Raw genomic sequence first — 16,844 nt, 5'->3', positions numbered from 1 at the left:
TCACAGCCGGCCGGGGCCGCGCACGGAGCGCCGGGCTGCGCGGGGAACGGGGCTCGCGGCCGCGCCGCCGCGTGTGGCCCGCGCGTGGCGGGGGCGGCTGGGGCCGCGCCGGGCGTGTGGCAGGGACGGCCCGGCCGAGAGGGACAGACAGCCCGGCCGAGAGGGCCAGAGAGCCCAGCGGTGAGGGACACCCCTCTGGTGAGGGACAGACAGCCCGGCGGAGAGGGACATCCTGCTTGTGAGGGACAGACACACCTCTGGTGAGGGACAGACAGCCCGGCCGTGAGGGACAGACAGCCCGGCCGTGAGGGACAGAGACCCCGGTGGTGAGGGACACCCTGATTGTGAGGGACAGACAGCCCAGCCGTGAGGGACAGACAGCCCGGCTGTGAGGGGCAGAGACCCTGCTTGTGTGGGACACCCTGCCTGTGTGGGACAGGCACCCCGCTTATGAGGGACACCCCGCTTGTGAGGGGCAGCCATCCCTCTTCTGTGGGACAGAGACCCCGGCGGTGAGAGACACCCTGCCTGTGAGGGACAGACATTTCTCTGGCGTGGGACACCCTGGTTGTGAGAGATAGACACCCCTCTGGTGAGGGACACCCTGCTTGTGAGGGATAGACAGCCTGGCGGAGAGGGACAGAGACCCTGCCTGTTGGGGACACACTGCTTGTGAGGGACACCCCTCTGGTGAGGGACACCCTGCTTGTGAGGGACAGACATCCTTCTGATGTGGGACAGAGACCCCGGCGGTGAGGGACAGCCCAGCGGTGAGGTAAACCCTGCCTGTGAGGGACAAACTGCCTGTGAGGGACAGACATTTCTCTGGCGTGGGACACCGTGCTTGTGAGGGACACGGCTCTGGTGAGGGACAGACCCCCTGCTCCTGTGGGACATCCTGCTCTTGAGGGACGCCCTGCGTGTGTGGGACAGACATCCCTCGGGTAAGGGACAGACATTGCTCTGGTGAGGGACAGACATTGCTCTGGTGTGGGACAGACATCGCTCTGGTGAGGGACTCCCTGCCTGTGAGGGACACCCTGCCCATGTGGGATACCCCACTGGTGTGGGACACTGCCCCTGAGGGACACCCCATTCCTGTGGGACACCCCGCTCGTGTGGCAGGGACACCCCTGCCATGGGCACGGACACCTTCCACCAGGCCAGGCTGATTGGAGCCCAGGCTAACCTGGCGCCTTCCAGAACCTTCCTCATCCTCAGCACACCTCAGTGCACCCCCAGGATTCTCTGAGTGCACAGCCAGGACCTTCTCCATCTGCAGGGTCCTTCAGTGCACCTCCAGAACTTCATCCTCAGAGCAGCCCAGCACCTTCCCCATCCTCAGAGCATCCTCAGAACTTCTCCATCCTCAGAGTACCCCCAGGACCTTCCCCATCCTCAGGGCACCTGCAGTCACAGCCATGGGGTGAGTGGCTCTGAGGTGGGTGTGCTGGGGTGTGGAGCAGCAGGATGGAGATGCAGCAGGGTGTCAGCAGCAGCAGGATGGAGATGCAGCAGGATGGAGATGCAGCAGGGTGTCAGCAGCAGCAGGATGAAGGTAAAGCTGCATGTCTGGCCTTGGTGCCCGAACCCCCCCAGCGTTGGAGGTTGTGCACAGCATTTCCCAGCCTGGCACAGGCCCCTGGCATGGAGCTCACGTGCAGCCACCAAGGTCAGTGACACAGATCCCTGCAGCTGCAGCACATCTGACACCAGCGTCCAGCCAGGCTGTGCTGGGAGCTGAACCACTTGCTCCCACTGCAGAAGGTGTTTGAGGGCTCTGGGGGTTTGTTTGAACTCTTTTTCTCATCCACAGCAGAGACTTGTCCCTCCCTTCCCTCACACCAATGCCCAACAGTGGCTTTGGGGAGGGACAAGTTTCTGCCCAAGCTGTTGAAGTCCTCATTGCTCCTGTCCTCAGGAAAGAGGGATGAGAAAGCAGCCCCACCACGCCCAAGGGGAAGCAGAGAAATCTCGAGATTAAAAAGCTTTAATGAAATATCTCTGGAATCCCAGCCCCAGAGAGGCCTCATCACCTTCCTTGGGCCGTGCCCTTGCCATAGCCAGGGTGCTTTGCTCGTGCCCAGGGAGGCTGCCACGCTCAGTGCCACAGCTCCTGAGGGCAGGAATGGAAATGGAAAACAGCTCCCAGCACTTCTCAGCAGGACTTGCAGCTCAGCCAGCCCCAGTACTGCTTGAGCCTTCCTCATCTGCAGTCTCCAGCAGGTGTGAGCTGCCCGTGGTTCCCAACACATCCTGTGCCCTCCAGGCACGAGGGCTCTGGGAGTCCTGGGAGCTGTTTTGGGTACTGCTACAAGACAAACTGCCTGTGCAGAAGTGTTTACAGGTATTCCCAAGCTCCCACCCCTCCCTGCTCAGGCAGTAATTGCCAGGCAGCTGACAGGGAGAATTTACTGCCTGTTGGTGCTCACAATGCAAACTCTCCCTGGGTTTGCTTCCCTTTACTTTGTTTCCCTGTTTGTTTTCTAATGCAGTGTTGTCTGGCCTGACTTCTTCCTTATTCTGAGCATGTGCCTGGCAAGTTCAGGAGGAAATCCAGGTGAAGTGGGAATGCCCAGGTATCCCTGCCATTCCCACATCAGCCATTCCCACCCTCCAGGTGCTCCTTGAGCAGCCACAGGTGACCCATGATATTCTCTTTGTCACATTTGGAGCTGTCACATTTTGGCCAGGGGCAGAAAGGAGTGGGGACAGCTCTGATTCCCAGTTCTTCCAATGCTCTACCTCCTTCAAACACTCCTCTGGCAGAAGAAAAGGAAATATTCAATCCCTGTCCCTGTTGTCTTCCCAGTGCTGCTTTCAAATGCCAATATCAGGTTCCCAGTAGGATATAAACTTACAGTCACTGTTCATTCTCACTTCTGACTCCATTCCACATGGAATCTCCTTAAACACACATCTGCATTTGGCCAACTCCCCCCATTTTTGGGACTCTCTTCCACCTCAGCTGTATTTAAAGCTGTCTCAAGATTCCCCAAACATCAGCCCAAGCCTGAGTCCATTTTTGTCCATGATGGGATTTGCTCCCAGCAGAAACATGTGATCCTGAGACCTCATAAACCCATTCCCAGGTGGATGTTTGATATCCCTGGAATGAGATCTGGGTGCCTGATTTCTCATGCAGGTCAGGTAGTGACTACACCTGCCTGTCACAGCTGTGTGGGCATCTCATGCAGCATCCCAGAATCCCAGAGTCATCAGGAATGTGGGAAGAGCCCCCCAGGATCCCCCAGTGCCACCCCAGTGCCACCAGCATCACCCCGAGCCTGTCCCCAAGGGCCACATCCAGCCTGTCCTGAGCACTCCCCCAGACAGTGACTGCAAACCTCCCTGGGCAGCTCATCCCAATCCTGACCACTCTGCCAGGGACATTTTCTTTCCCAATCTCCACCCTGAGCCTGCCCTGGTGCCATTTGAGGCCATTTCCTCTCCTCCTTTCCCTGCCCCTCCTGTCAGGGAGTTGTGCAGAGCCACAAGGTCCCCCCTGAGCCTCCTTTTCTCCCTTCCCAGCTCCCTCAGCCCCTCCTGGGGCTCCAGCCCTGCCCTCTCCTGCCCTGTCCATCCCTTTATGGAAGCTCAGGATGATCCCCAAATCACCACTCATCTAAGGTGTCCACCAGGTCTGAGCTCCCTTGAATTTCCAAAGCTTGGTTTTTCCTGCAAAAGCATCTAAAGACTGCAGGAAATGTAATATTTAATATTTAAAAGCACAGGGTTAGAGAGGATGGTCTGAACAACAAGTGGTGGCCATGCCCTGAATACTCAGTAAGGAAATAAAAACTCCCCTAACAGAGATTTTATGTACTTTATTTAAGTAATAAGTGTCAAAATGTCCTGACTTTTTCATTCTGGAATTTGGGCAAACCACCCACTCTGCATCCTGGTGTCTGTCCTACCTGTCCCTATCCCAAAAAGCAGCACAGACAGCATGGAAAAATAATCCCACCCTTGATACATCACCCTTTGTAATGAAGCACAAGGTAAAAATATGTCCTCATGCATTCCATATACATTTGCAAATGCAGGTTTTCTTTGGGAAAGATTTTGGGAATGGTTGAGGGTTGTAGCAGAGAGGGGCCCTGCTGCCAGGGAACAGGGACAGGACAAGGGGAAATGTCCTCAAACTGTGCCAGGGCTGGCTCAGGTTGGACACCAGGAGCGATTTCCTCAAGGAAAAGGTGGTCAGGCCTTGGAAGGGGGTCACAGCTTGGAGTCGATGATCTGGGAGGGTTTTTCCAACCTCAATTCTGGGATTCCATGAAAAAATGTCCTGCAATATCTCAGAGGCTCCTGGAAAAGAAACTGGCTGGGTGTGGCAGGGTTAAGGGGGAAAATGAAAGAAAAAAAAATGGCACTTTTAGAAGCTCAAAATCACCAGTCAGAGCCTCTCTAACCACAGCTGTTTTGGGTTTTAGCAGTCTCTTGATTAGGCTGGACTAACCCTCGTTTTGCAGCAGGTCCTCTGTGCACCACACAAAGCCAGTTCTCTTATTAAAAACTTTAATTTCCACCTCAATATCAAATAAAATTTGCTCAATATCAAAATAAAATGAGAATTTATCACAGTTTTAGGACTGGGATGTTGGTAAGCTCCAGCCCCAGATCAGGAGAGGTATTTGGAGGTGCTGGTAGAAAGCAGGGATTGCCTGTGGAGAGAATTGCTCTGCACTGAGGTTTTGTTTGCCTGGCTATGGGCAGGGGTGTAAGACAGGTGCAGGCCTGTTCTCCCTGCTATTTCCTCACTTCTCCAGGAGGTTTGTCCATAAACACCACACATTTCAGGTGGGTTTAGGATTTAGGACTAGGAACTAATGAGAGTATGCAAGAGAGATGGAAAAAGGAAAGGGAGGAGAATAGATGGGAAAAGACTGGGATGAAGAAAGGCTGGATTTGAGGAAGGTTAGGACAGGGAAAGGATGGGGTAGTAGGAAGGTGAATGAGCTAAAATATAACAGGAAGAATCATGGATTTGTGTGTCCAGAGGAGGCAGCAGGATGAGCAGAGGGATGGAGCAGCTCTGCTGGGAGGAAAGGCTGGCACAGCTGGGATTGTTCACCTGCACAGGAGAAGCTTTGGGCTGAGCTCAGGGTGGCCTTGCAGGGCCTGAAGGAGCTGCAGGAAACATGGAGAGAGACAATTGCCAAGGGCTGGAGGGACAGACACAGGGAATGGAGGGGACAGGACACAGGGAATGGAGGGACAGACACAGGGAATGGAGGGACAGGACACAGGGAATGGAGGGACAGACACAGGGAATGGAGGGACAGACACAGGGAATGGCTTCAAAGTAGGGTTTGATGGGATATTGGGCAGGAATTGTTCCCTGTGATGCTGATGAGGGGCTGGGATGGAATTGCAGAGCAGCTGTGGCTGCCCCTGGAATGTTCAGTTCCAGGTTGGACATTGGGCTGGAGCAGCCTGGGACAGTGGGAGGTGTCCCCATGGCAGGGGTGACACTGGATGGGATTTAAGGTCTCTCCAACCCAAACCATTCCATGGATCTGGGATCTTTCTTGTCACCTCCCTTCAGGCATTTCCCTTAGGTCACCCCAAAGCTTCTCCTGTGCAGGTGAACAATCCCAGCTGTGCCAGCCTTTCCTCCCAGCAGAGCTGCTCCATCCCTCTGCCTCCTCTGCACTTGCTCCAGCAGCTCTGTGTCCATCTGCCACAATGTGGTGCTTGCACACGATGGAAGGAGTTCAGATTCTTTTCTCTGTTTACTTTTTAAAAGCTGCATAATTGCACACATCCAATCTGCTTTAAATGAGGACTAGGTTGCAAAATCAATACCACATAATGAGGAGAGTTATTTCTTCTTCCTCTCCTTTGCATCTGCATATGCAAAGCAGATAATTGCCTACTTTTCTTTTCCATGGGCTCTGTGCCACATTTATTTTTCAGGGTGGAGCCACTCTGGAGCTGTGTCAGGATGACATAGAGGAGGAGACTGCTGTCTCCAGAAGTTTTTCCACATTTGTTTCAGCAGACAGGAGATGAGCAGTGAATTTGCAGGGGATCACGTGGAAAAGGATGAGCTCTTGGGTTGAAACCAGCTGGGATGTGCCTTAGGAAGGGATTGAATCCCTCCTTCCTCCCTTGGGTGAGGCTGCACAAGTCAGTTAAACCACACTTCTTGCAGGTGGCCATGAATTTCACCCTCCCAGTTTCTGAGTGTCTGAATTGACATTTTGTGGTCTCATTTGCAGAAGTGCTGAATGATCCCAGATGGAATAAATTCAATTGGTGCTACACATGTGAAGTGCTCTGAATGAGGAATGCAGCAACTTCTTGAAATACTCACTTGAGCTCTTCACTGTCTCAAACTGAGGAGCCAGAATCTAAAGAACTTTCAATTGCAGGTAATTCCAGCCCATCCCAAACCCATCACACCCAGGAGGAAAAAAACCTGTTTATGGCTGATTTCCATTTCCATGGAAAGAGGAGGAAGGGGCATCTTCCTGCTGTTTATCCTGATATCCCAGAAGAATCCTGCCCAAATAAATCTAAACCCAGGATGGTCAGGAAAGTTGTTGTGACTCCCCTGCCCCTCTCAACCCTCTCCTGAGTGTTAATGGCTCTGCCAGGTGGGATCAGGAATCTCCAAAATTCCTGATGGGAGGACATAGATGGGGGGTCGGGCTCTGCTCCAGAGAACAGAAGTTTCCTGTCCCTGGAAGTGTCCCAGCTCAGGTTGGGGAACCTTGTGGAAGGTTCCTGTCCATGACAGGGGTTGGGCTGGATGAGCTTTAAATTCCCTCCAACCCAAACCATTCCATTGTTCCCTGATGAGGAAACAGCTCTAAATGCACGAGCTGGCACAGGGAGCCTCTGGGAGAAGCAGAGCCACCACAGGCACAGCTTTGGTTCCTGGGTCCCATCTTCAGGCCAGCACTCACTTAAACCCCAATCAGTGGCTCATGAACCCTCCAGTGTGAGCAGACACTGCAGCAAACTGGGAGCAGCAATAAAAGCAGAGTCCTGTAAGAGTGAAAACTAATAAATCAATGTAGTTAGCAAAGGAAAGAGAAAATTCCAGAAAGGTGTGGCTGTCCTTTAGGAGTTAGAGCAAGAAAATGGTGAAAAACTGATGTGCTGTTCCTCCAGGATGGAAGAGGTGACACAGGGAATGCCAAGATGATTGATGGCCTTTTCTCCTCACTCCTCAGCAAGGAGAATGAACAATGGCCCATTGAGTAACCACGGAGAACAGAGAGAACACAGCAGAATATTTCAGTGAGTTGGGGTTTTTCCAGTCAGCCAGACCTGGCAGAAACCAACTGAGAGGATGTGGAGGACTGCCTGAATCCTAGAGGAATCCACAAGGAATCCCTTCCCACCCCTGGAAAAGGGAAGAGCAGGGACAGGTGCTGCACTCACCTGAGTAAAAAACCAGCCTGGGCAATGTCAGAGGAGAAAACAGCCCCAACTTGAATTCCTGGAAATTTCTGGAAACAAATAACAAAACAAAGTTTTCTTTTGTGCATGGGAAATAATGAAAAGATAAGTGGAGGCCAAGAATGATTTGCCAGGAACAAATCCTGCCCAGCCAGGCTCATTTCCTCCCCTGACAAGTAGCAGCTCTTATGGACAATAGATACTGCATATCTTGACTGGAGTGAGGCTTTCAGCACAGCCTCCACTGAGGAACTAAAATGAAACCATTGTAAGCTGGACTCAGCTGTTTGAAACATCAAAAACCCTCCAAGAGAGTTTGTTGTTGATGTGGAAAAAATATAGAGAGTGTTTTTGCAGGTGCCTTGCCCGGAGTTTGTGCCCTTCCCTGTTTCCCTTGTGTTTTGGAGGATGAAGGATCAAGTGGGGAAGTTCTACCAGGATTAACATCTTGATCCTTGAAGAAATGGTGTGAAAACAGCAGGATTCAGTGCAGGTGTAAATTGAGATTTAGATAAGAATAAACCCCCCGGTGGAAGGAGCCAACAAGGCAAAGAACCTGGACAAAAAGCCATGGGGATTTTGGAAGAGCTTAAGCTCCCTGGGAATCAAAAACAGTGTGGGAGAGCAAGGATTGTCCTGAAATGTCTAAACAGGCTGGTTGGGATGTGTGGAATAATTCCTGCACTCCCACTCAGCCCTGGGGAGGTGTGAAAGTGAAAAATGAACGATTCCCTTTGGTCACTGAACTCAGGAAACCCCAGTGTGCTCTCACAACTTCCTCACCAGGCCAATTAGGGAAAGTCCTGAGAGCACAAAAAGGTGCTGAAAGTCTTGAAAAAAAAAGCTGACCCTGGAGGAAAATCTCAAAGAATTTGGTTTGGTTGTTTTTATCTAGAGAAAATAGGGCAGAGAAGAAACATGAGAAGAGTCTTCAAATATGTAACAGGTAGAAGGCAGCAGGAAACTCTCAATGCTTGGAGGGCAGCAGGGAGCTTAAACAATATCCAGAATTGCAGTTTCTGCTGGATTTAAGGAAAAACTTCCTAGCTGGGGAGTTAAGGAAGCCTTGGAGGACACTGAGGGTGTTAAAAGCAGGTGGAAAAAGCATCACTGATTATTTGTATGTTGGGGAACCCATGAGGGAAGAAGCTTTGAGGCAAATGTACCTGAAGAGCTGCAGAAATGGTTTTGAAAGGCTCAGGTGACATCTGGAGCTGGAGACATCCCAAGGGTGCTGTCCATGGGTGAAGCATCACAGCTCCCAGGAAGTTCCTTCCAGCAACCTCAAAGCAGGAAAAGAAGAGAAAAAATCAGCTCTAAGATGCAAACATTGAAAGGTTTCTGAGCCCCAGATCATTCCTTGAGGTCTTTTTATCCCTTCAGTGATTGTAAACAGACACAGATGGTGCCAGAATGACTGAATTTCTGCTTCAGTGGTTTCCTGCCACAGGTGAGAAAAAGGATGTTAAGCTTTGTTGGTGTCTTTTGCAAAATAAATAAATAAAAATGGAGAAATAAATAAATAAAGGAATGCAGGCAGAATCCTGTGCATTTCTGGCAAGAGGAGCCTGCAATCCCATCACCTGGGAGACAAGCAGGGACTGGCACTGCTGCTCTGCCAGGAGAATGAGAGGTTTTGTCAGGGGCCTGAGGGATGGATCCCTCTGCAAACATTCAGGAGGCAGCACTGCCACTGGTCACTGTCACTTGGTCTTGTCCTAGAGCCAAGGCAAGGAAATGAGAAGCAGCAGAGGGACAAAGAGCTGGGAAGGGGCTGAGGGAGCTGGGAAGGGGCTCAGCCTGGAGAAAAGGAGGCTCAGGGGGGACCTTGTGGCTCTGCACAACTCCCTGACAGGAGATCAATCCATCAATTATCAATTTACAGAAAATAAGGAGTTAATACCCTCCTTATCCCCTTGTCAGCCCAAAGAATTGGTTTATGTTTCCAGGGGTGACAAATGTTATCTGGAGGAATTTCTTCGTGGGAAGGAGCTGCCCAGGGAGGTTTGGAGGTGTCACCTGGAGGTGGCACTCAGAGCTCTGGGCTGGGGACAAGGTGGGCATGGGGCACAGCTGGCACTGCATGGCTGGGAGGGCTTCTCAGGAATTCCAGGATTCTCTCATTCTGGGAAATTGGCTGATTTGCCACGTCAGCTCCTTGCAGAGGGTTCTGAGGTTGTGCTGAGCAATCCTCCCAGCACTGAGGAAGTGATAATGGAATTCCATGCAATTAAAAAGATGCCTCCCCCACGAAGCCTCTCCTGCTTTTCCAGTTATTTGTCCTCCTCTCTGGGCAGGAATTTGCTGCTAATAAATGGTGTTGTGCAAACAGAATATCATGGACCAACTGATCCACTTTAATCAAGTTTAAACCCATGTTTTCTCCAAGGAATCCCAAGCCCAGATTAATTTAGAGGAGTGAGGATGTTTGATCCCTTCACCCTTAAAAATCATGTTGCTGTTCATAGTGCTGATATCCAGCAGAAATGCTCAGAATCTGGGAAATACATGAGAAAAGCAAAAAAATTATCAAGAAAAATTATTTCTCCCTTTTTCCACCTGCCTTCTGCTTCCCTGATCATGGTGGCTCTTCCCTAATTCCAGTTTATTAAAGTGGAGAATGTTCAGCCAGGCTCTGTCTCTTCTTTTTTTTTTTAACAGAGACAATTTCTGCACCAGGTTTTTCTGGACATTCATTCTTTTTCCATTCAAAAATCTTTTTCCCATTCAAAATGTGTGTCTGGGCAGAAAATGCAGATTTCAGGCATTTCTTCAGCATTTTCAGGTCTCAGAAAACCCATCTGGAATTGTGACTTTGTTCCAACTCTCATGGAGCATTTGCCCACCTGCAGGTCCCTCTGTGCTCCAGGCACAGCAAGCCTGGTGCTTCCAAGAGTTCATTCCCTGTGCAGGACTTCTGATGGAACAGGAAATGTTTGGATTTCCATTTGAAGGTCAATTCCATTAAAAATTCAATTTCCAGAACATGCTCAAGTGGTTTTGTCCAAGAAATCCCCAGGAAAAAACAAAAAACCCTCCACAAGTCACTGCAGAGATGTTGGAAATTCTGAATAAATGAGAAATCCTGGAAACACAAAGTTGGAAGAGACCTTCAGGTCCACCCAGCACCACCCACCTGGAGAAGAGTTACAGATCCCACTTCATTGATTCCACAAGATTCAGGAATTTTCTCCTGGAATTACACAAAGGGGATTCATCAAGCACCTTCTTTATTAATGCCAGGCAGAGAAGAATCACCCTGGGGGCAACAAAAGGCCTTGCTCTTAGTCTTGGCTTCTTGATTACATGCTGACAATTCCAAATTTAAAATTCCAAGTGACAAACAGGATCCTGTGTTTTCCCCCAAATCAGTGGACAGAGCTCACTGGAGTCACACTCCAAAGGAATTTAGTCCTTGCAACAATATATTCAGGAAATTGGTGCAATTTGAACAATTTCAAATCTTTTGGATAATCCATTTATTAATGTGGATGTTCAACCTGCAGCAGATGCCCTAAAATATAATCAGAAGCCTCAAACTCAGTGTGTGCTGCTGATTAATGCAGGTGTTAATTCCTCCAATTAACATTTGTGCAAAGTTACTCTGCTTTGCAAAGATCAGGAGCTCACAGGTGTTGGATGTCACTGATATCATCGAGCTGGGGGATTAAATCACCTGGGAATTCGGGAGGCTTGAAGAATTCAATCACAGTTTTTCTCAAACTATTCTGAAATTTCTGGTCGTTTGTGTTCCTGCCTGGATGGGGATTCAGTAGTAAAATGTTTTCTTGCTTCAATCCTCCCCACCCACCCAGGCCTCAAAACCGAAAGTAAAAGCCAGGAGATTCTGCTGAACTTCCCCCAGATGTGAACGGTTTGGGGGTTCTCAGAGCTCAGCAGGGGCTGCAGCTCCTCCAGGGGGGCAGCAGCAATCCCTGGAGCAGGAGCAGTGCCCTGATGGCAGCTCAGCTTTTCCATGAAGGTGCAGGAGCTTCCTCAGGGCAGTGCAGGAATCAGCTCTGGCTCATCTGGCAGAGGGAGAAAGCTCCAGCTCAGCGTGGAGCTTTTATTCCCTGGAAAGTAACAAAGGAAAGGATTTGGAGGAAAACTCTGCAGGCAGAAAAATCTGAATGGATAAAAATCAACATCATGGAATCACAGAACAGTTTGGGTTGGGAGGGACCTTAAATCCTTGAATCCCACCCAGAGCCACCCCTGCCATGGGGACACCTCCCACACTGAACATTCCAGGGATCCAGGGGCAGCCACAGCTGCTCTGGGCACCCTGTGCCAGGACCAGAGTTTCAGCTCTTTCCACCACACTTCAAATAAAAACTCAGAAACCTCTCTCATTATCTCAGCCTCAAAAAGAAACAACCTTCCAAAATGATACAGCCAATATGGGAGAGCTCAGAGCCCCTGGCAGGGCCTGGAGGGATCCAGGAGAGCTGGAGAGGGGCTGGGGACAAGGCAGGGAGGGACAGGACACAGGGAATGGCTGCAGAGTAGGGTTTGATGGGATTTTGGGAATTAGGAATTGTCCCCTGGATCCCTGGCAGTGCCCAAGGCCAGGCTGGACGTTGGGGCTGGAGCAGCCTGGGGCAGTGGGAGGTGTCCCCATGGCTGGGGTGGGATTAAATGAGATTTAAGGTCTTTCCCAACCCAAGCCATTCCATGACTGTACAATTCCAACAGATGAAAACAATTGCCAGCATCATTTCTTATTGACACCAACCCGTGTTCAGAACCTCTCACTTCTTAACTTCCAAGAAAATCAGGATTCCCTTTCCATTTGCAGCCCTGCTGCCTCTGCTGTGCCGTTTAACACCCAATTTTCCAGCCCAGCAGGTCCCAGGGGGTGCTGAGCCTGAGTTACCAAGAGAAGCAAGGCAGGGCAGGCCCAGCCTGGCAGCAAAGCCCAGCTCTGCCAGGCGTGTCCTTGTGTGTCCCTGTGCCCCAACACTCCCACCCCACTGCCCAGCAGGACAGTGGGAGGGGACAGTCCCTCAGCAGGCACAGGCTGGGATTTCTGGGGTGTCTGTGCAGGGCAGGATGATCCTGTGGGTCCCTTCCAGGATTTCCTTGCTCTAATAATTCCCTTTCTGAGGAATTCCCTTTCTTTTTCAGCAGTGCATCCTGTTAAAATAAAGATTTTCTGACTTGTTTCATTAGCTACAATGTCTGGAAAACATCCAACTCTTTTTTTTAGTGGAAGCTGATCCAGCTGACACAGACACTTGCAATGAGTGCAGGGCAGCCATGGTCTCAATGCCACCAAAAGTGAGGTGAAGCAGAACAGAACTTCATGTGTTGTATCAGCAAAATGTGGGGATTTATCTCCCAAATTTAAATTAGGTAAAACACAGAATAATTCCTGCAGCAAATACATCTGCAAACACCCTGTGGAAAACAACAGTTGCAGAGAAGGGGGAGGTCAAAGAGCTCCTTGCAGAGATGTTGTGAGTGCTGAGACACCAAAAAACCAGAATATTTTAGTAATTCCCATGTTGAAATGAGATACAAAAAGTGAAACAATGACCTGTGGCGTTGCTTTGTGGGATGTGGAACCCCTGTGTTGTGTAATAAGATGTTTCAAGGCTGGCAGGAAGAACAACTCGTGCTTTTCTCAGCAGAATCAGGGAGTAACAGCAACTCCTTCAGTGGGTTTGGGGCAGGGGAATCTGCACAGTTCCCTCCTTGTCCGAAACTGGAGGATCCCACACAGGCAGCAGCTCCTGGGGTCACTTCTTCTGCTGATGCCTCCCTATTCCCAAGTTCCCTTGGCAATCCCAGATAAAACAGAAGGTCCCCAACGCCTCCATCCCGTTCTTGGGGCAGCAAAGCACAGAGTTTACCCCTGAGCTGCCCCTCCAGCCTGGCCAGGCAGCAGCTGGCAGTGCTGGCACCTTTACCTGGGCACCACCAACCCCTCAGGTGAAAATCAGCACACAGATCCCACACTGGGCCTTTCCTCACTGATTTAGGAGCAGCAGCAGCACCAAACCCATCCCGGCATGGGGACAGTGATGGCACCAGGTGATGTCCCTACAGTGCCACTGCTGGCACAATCCCCTCTCAGGGATTGTCTTTGCTGCCCCAACCCCTCAGGTGTAAATCAGCACACAGATCCCACACTGGGTCTGTCCACACTGATTTAGGAGGAGCAGCAGCACCAAACCCGTCCTGGCCCAGGGACAGTGACAGATCCTGCAGTGCCACTGCTGGCACAATCCCCTCTCAGGGATTGTCTTTGCTGCCCCAACCCCTCAGGTATAAATCAGCACACAGATCCCACACTGGGTCTGTCCTCACTGATTTAGGAGCAGCAGCACCAAACCCATCCCAGCCTGGGGACAGCACAGGGTGATGTCCCCACAGTGCCATCACTGGCACAGTCCCTGCTCTGGGACTGTCTTTGCTGCCCCAACCCCTCAGGTGTAAATCAGCACACAGATCCCACACTGGGCCTTTCCTCAGCCATTTAGCAGCAGCAGCACCAAACCCATCCTGGCCCAGGGACAGTGACAGCACAGGGCAATGTCCCTGCAGTGCCACCACTGGCACAATCCCTGCTCTGGGACTGTCTTTGCTGCCCAGCCCCTCGCGCTGGAGCTCTCCCCAGGTCCCTGTGCCCTCACGTGGGCTGTGACACATCCCCCCAGCCCTGGGTCCTGCACAAGGCGTGGGGGAAGCGCGTGCCAGGCTGCAGGGGCTGCTGCAGCATTTCCATGGCAATGCCGGCGCTCTGTGCGTGCCAGGAGCTCGGGGACAGCAGCAGGACACAGGCAGAGCCCTGTGCAGGGGGACCTGGGGCTGCAGGGACCTGTGCTGGCTCTGCCACAGCTGTGGGCACACGTGGCAGCTCCTGGGGAGACCAGAGGGATGGGGCAGGGCTGGCAGAGCCAAAGCAGCAGCTGAGGGACCTTGGATTGTCCAGCTGGGGCTGCAGCTCCTCAGAGGGACGGTCTGGTCTCTGCTCTGTGACCTGACAGCACCAGGGAGAGGCTGGGGCTGGGCCAGGAGGGATTTGGGATGGATTTTAGGGCAAGGTTCTTCCCCCAGAGGTGCTGGCACTGCCCAGGCTCCCCAGAGCTCCAGGGATGCCCAGGCTGGGATTTTGGGGGCTGTGGCTGGAGGATCCCTGGGGTTTATTCAGGATATTCCATGGCTCAGTCCCACCAAGGTCAGCACTGCTGGATGCTCATCCAGCTCCAGCAGGTTGAAGATTTAAGCTGTGCTCACATCTAAGATGTGATTTGGGATAAATTCACCTCTTTGCTTTATTTATTTATTTATTTAATATTTATTTTTCACATCTCTATTCAGCTCCCAGGCAGAGCTTTGCAGGAAGGAATCTGTGTGTGTGTGAATGAGTTTGAGATGTTTCCCTCTGGCATCTGTTCCCCTAAAAACCCATCAGGAATCTGAGGAAGGTGCTGCTCCTGCCATCCTACCTTGTCTTAACAATTGTCCAGGTCAGGATGTGGGAATGGATGGAAGAGGAAAAAGCAAATCCTCAATCTGCTTGGGTCAGCAGTGCTGGGCCAGGGAGAGGCTGGGGCTGGGTCAGGAGGGATTTGGGATGGATTTTAGGGCAAGGTTCTTCCCCCAGAGGTGCTGGCACTGCCCAGGCTCCCCAGAGCTCCAGGAGCAGCCAGGGATGCCCAGGCTGGGATTTTGGGGGGTCAGGGCAGGGACAGGATGACTCCTGTGGGTTTATCCCAGTCAGGACATTCCATAATTCTGTGTTCATGGAGGAGTTCTGGGCCTTATTTCATTTTCAGGACCAATCAATGCCAGCAGAGATGGAATGAGCAGCACAGAGCAGGAGCCACCACAGCTTTGGTGGGACTGCAGCACCACTGGGATTTTGGTTTTTGGTGGCTTTAACTGAGGTGGAGCCGTGTTCCACCTGCTGCAGGGTGTGGGCAGGAGGCTGCAGGGATGAGCACACCACACAACACAGCAAAGAAAACAAATCAGAATTTCATTTCCTGTAAGAAGCAGCAGCTCTGCCCTGCTTGGTGCTGGGCTCTGACAGTCACACTGGAAACAGCAGGAAAATTGCCCTTAGAACTCCCCAGGAAGCAATAAATGCCCTTTAGCAGAGGGGTAAGGCAAAATTTGCCTTTTTTAATTTCCATTTCCTGGCTCTGAGCACTGACCAGTGTGAAAATGCCAAAGAAACTGGAATGCTTGAAGTTTGCTTTCTTTCCTGTCTCTTAAAAAAAAAAAAGGCTTTTACCACTTTGTAGCCCTACCAAAATAAATAATTAACAATAATGAAATTGTTTCATATCACATAAACAACGGCCCCAGGCCTCACTTTTTGGTGGATGATTTATATCTATAGTTTCCTTTGGCAGGGAAAGAAACAGCTCTGGCTCTATCTCGAGATAAAATTATAAACACAAATATCACACAGCAAAGGGCACTCCAAGTTTTGAAGTCCTGAGAGGCTCAACCCCAGTTGTTTTGGTTTTTTTTCTTTCCATAATGTCGCCTCATCCAGGGGAAACTGCTCCATTTTCAGCATTTTCCCTTTGATTTCTCAGATTTACTGGGCAACACATGATGGCTGAAGCTTGGGAGAATCCAAATTGGAGCTTTTGATGTTGTGTCACATCCAGAGACCCCTCCACAACGATCCTGGAGCAGCTCACCTGTGCAGAAAATGCTGTTTTCTCCTTTCCCCAGCCCAGCTCCAGCTGTTCTTCCCCCTGGACAATCATCCACGAGTTTCTTGCTCTCCAGCTGCCCTCCCACCCCACAAATCCCTTTGGTGCAGCAATGGGAGAAGGAGGACCAAGATCTATGATTATGTAACTTGGCACCACCTCCTCTGAGAGTGGTGTTGGGAAGGGGGGGAATCAAAACCCCCTTTGTTCTGTGGGAATTTCCTCCACGTATTTGTATTTCCTATTTTATTTCCAGTTTGTATTTCCTATTGCATTTCCTATTTGTATTTCCTACTGTATTTCCTATTTCTATTTCCTATTTGTATTTCCTAATTGCATTTCCTAATTGCATTTCCTATTGCATTTCCTATTGCATTTCCTAATTGTATTTCCTAATTGTATTTCCTATTTGTATTTCCTACTGTATTTCCTATTGTATTTCCTATTTGTATTTCCTACTGTATTTCCTATTGTATTTCCTATTTGTATTTCCTATTGTATTTCCTATTTGTATTTCCTAATTGCATTTCCTAATTGCATTTCCTATTTGTATTTCCTACTATATTTCCTATTGTATTTCCTATTTGTATTTCCTAATTGCATTTCCTAATTGCATTTCCTATTTGTATTTCCTAATTGCATTTCCTATTTCTATTTCCTATTTGTATTTCCTATTGTATTTCCTATTTTGTATTTCCTATTGTATTTCCTATTGTATTTCCTATTGTGTTTCCTATTTTGTATTTCCTA

General features: G+C 50.3%; 1 long non-coding RNA gene across 2 annotated transcripts; it reads left to right on the top strand.

Annotated features, from left to right (window-relative positions):
* Positions 1-5,437: 5,437 nt before the first annotated feature.
* On the top strand, positions 5,438-9,407 carry LOC130249817 (uncharacterized). 2 transcript variants are annotated; one of them, XR_008839858.1, is made up of 3 exons: positions 5,438-6,121; positions 6,228-6,380; positions 7,126-9,407. It is a non-coding gene; the product is annotated as an uncharacterized LOC130249817 (long non-coding RNA). The 2 variants fall into 2 exon arrangements; XR_008839859.1 differs by having other exon boundaries at positions 5,438-6,135.
* The last annotated feature ends 7,437 nt before the right edge of the window (positions 9,408-16,844 follow it).

The sequence above is a fragment of the Oenanthe melanoleuca genome, chromosome 1, assembly GCF_029582105.1.
Source record: "Oenanthe melanoleuca isolate GR-GAL-2019-014 chromosome 1, OMel1.0, whole genome shotgun sequence".
NCBI lineage: Eukaryota > Metazoa > Chordata > Aves > Passeriformes > Muscicapidae > Oenanthe > Oenanthe melanoleuca.
This window is presented reverse-complemented; position numbering and strand designations above follow the sequence as displayed.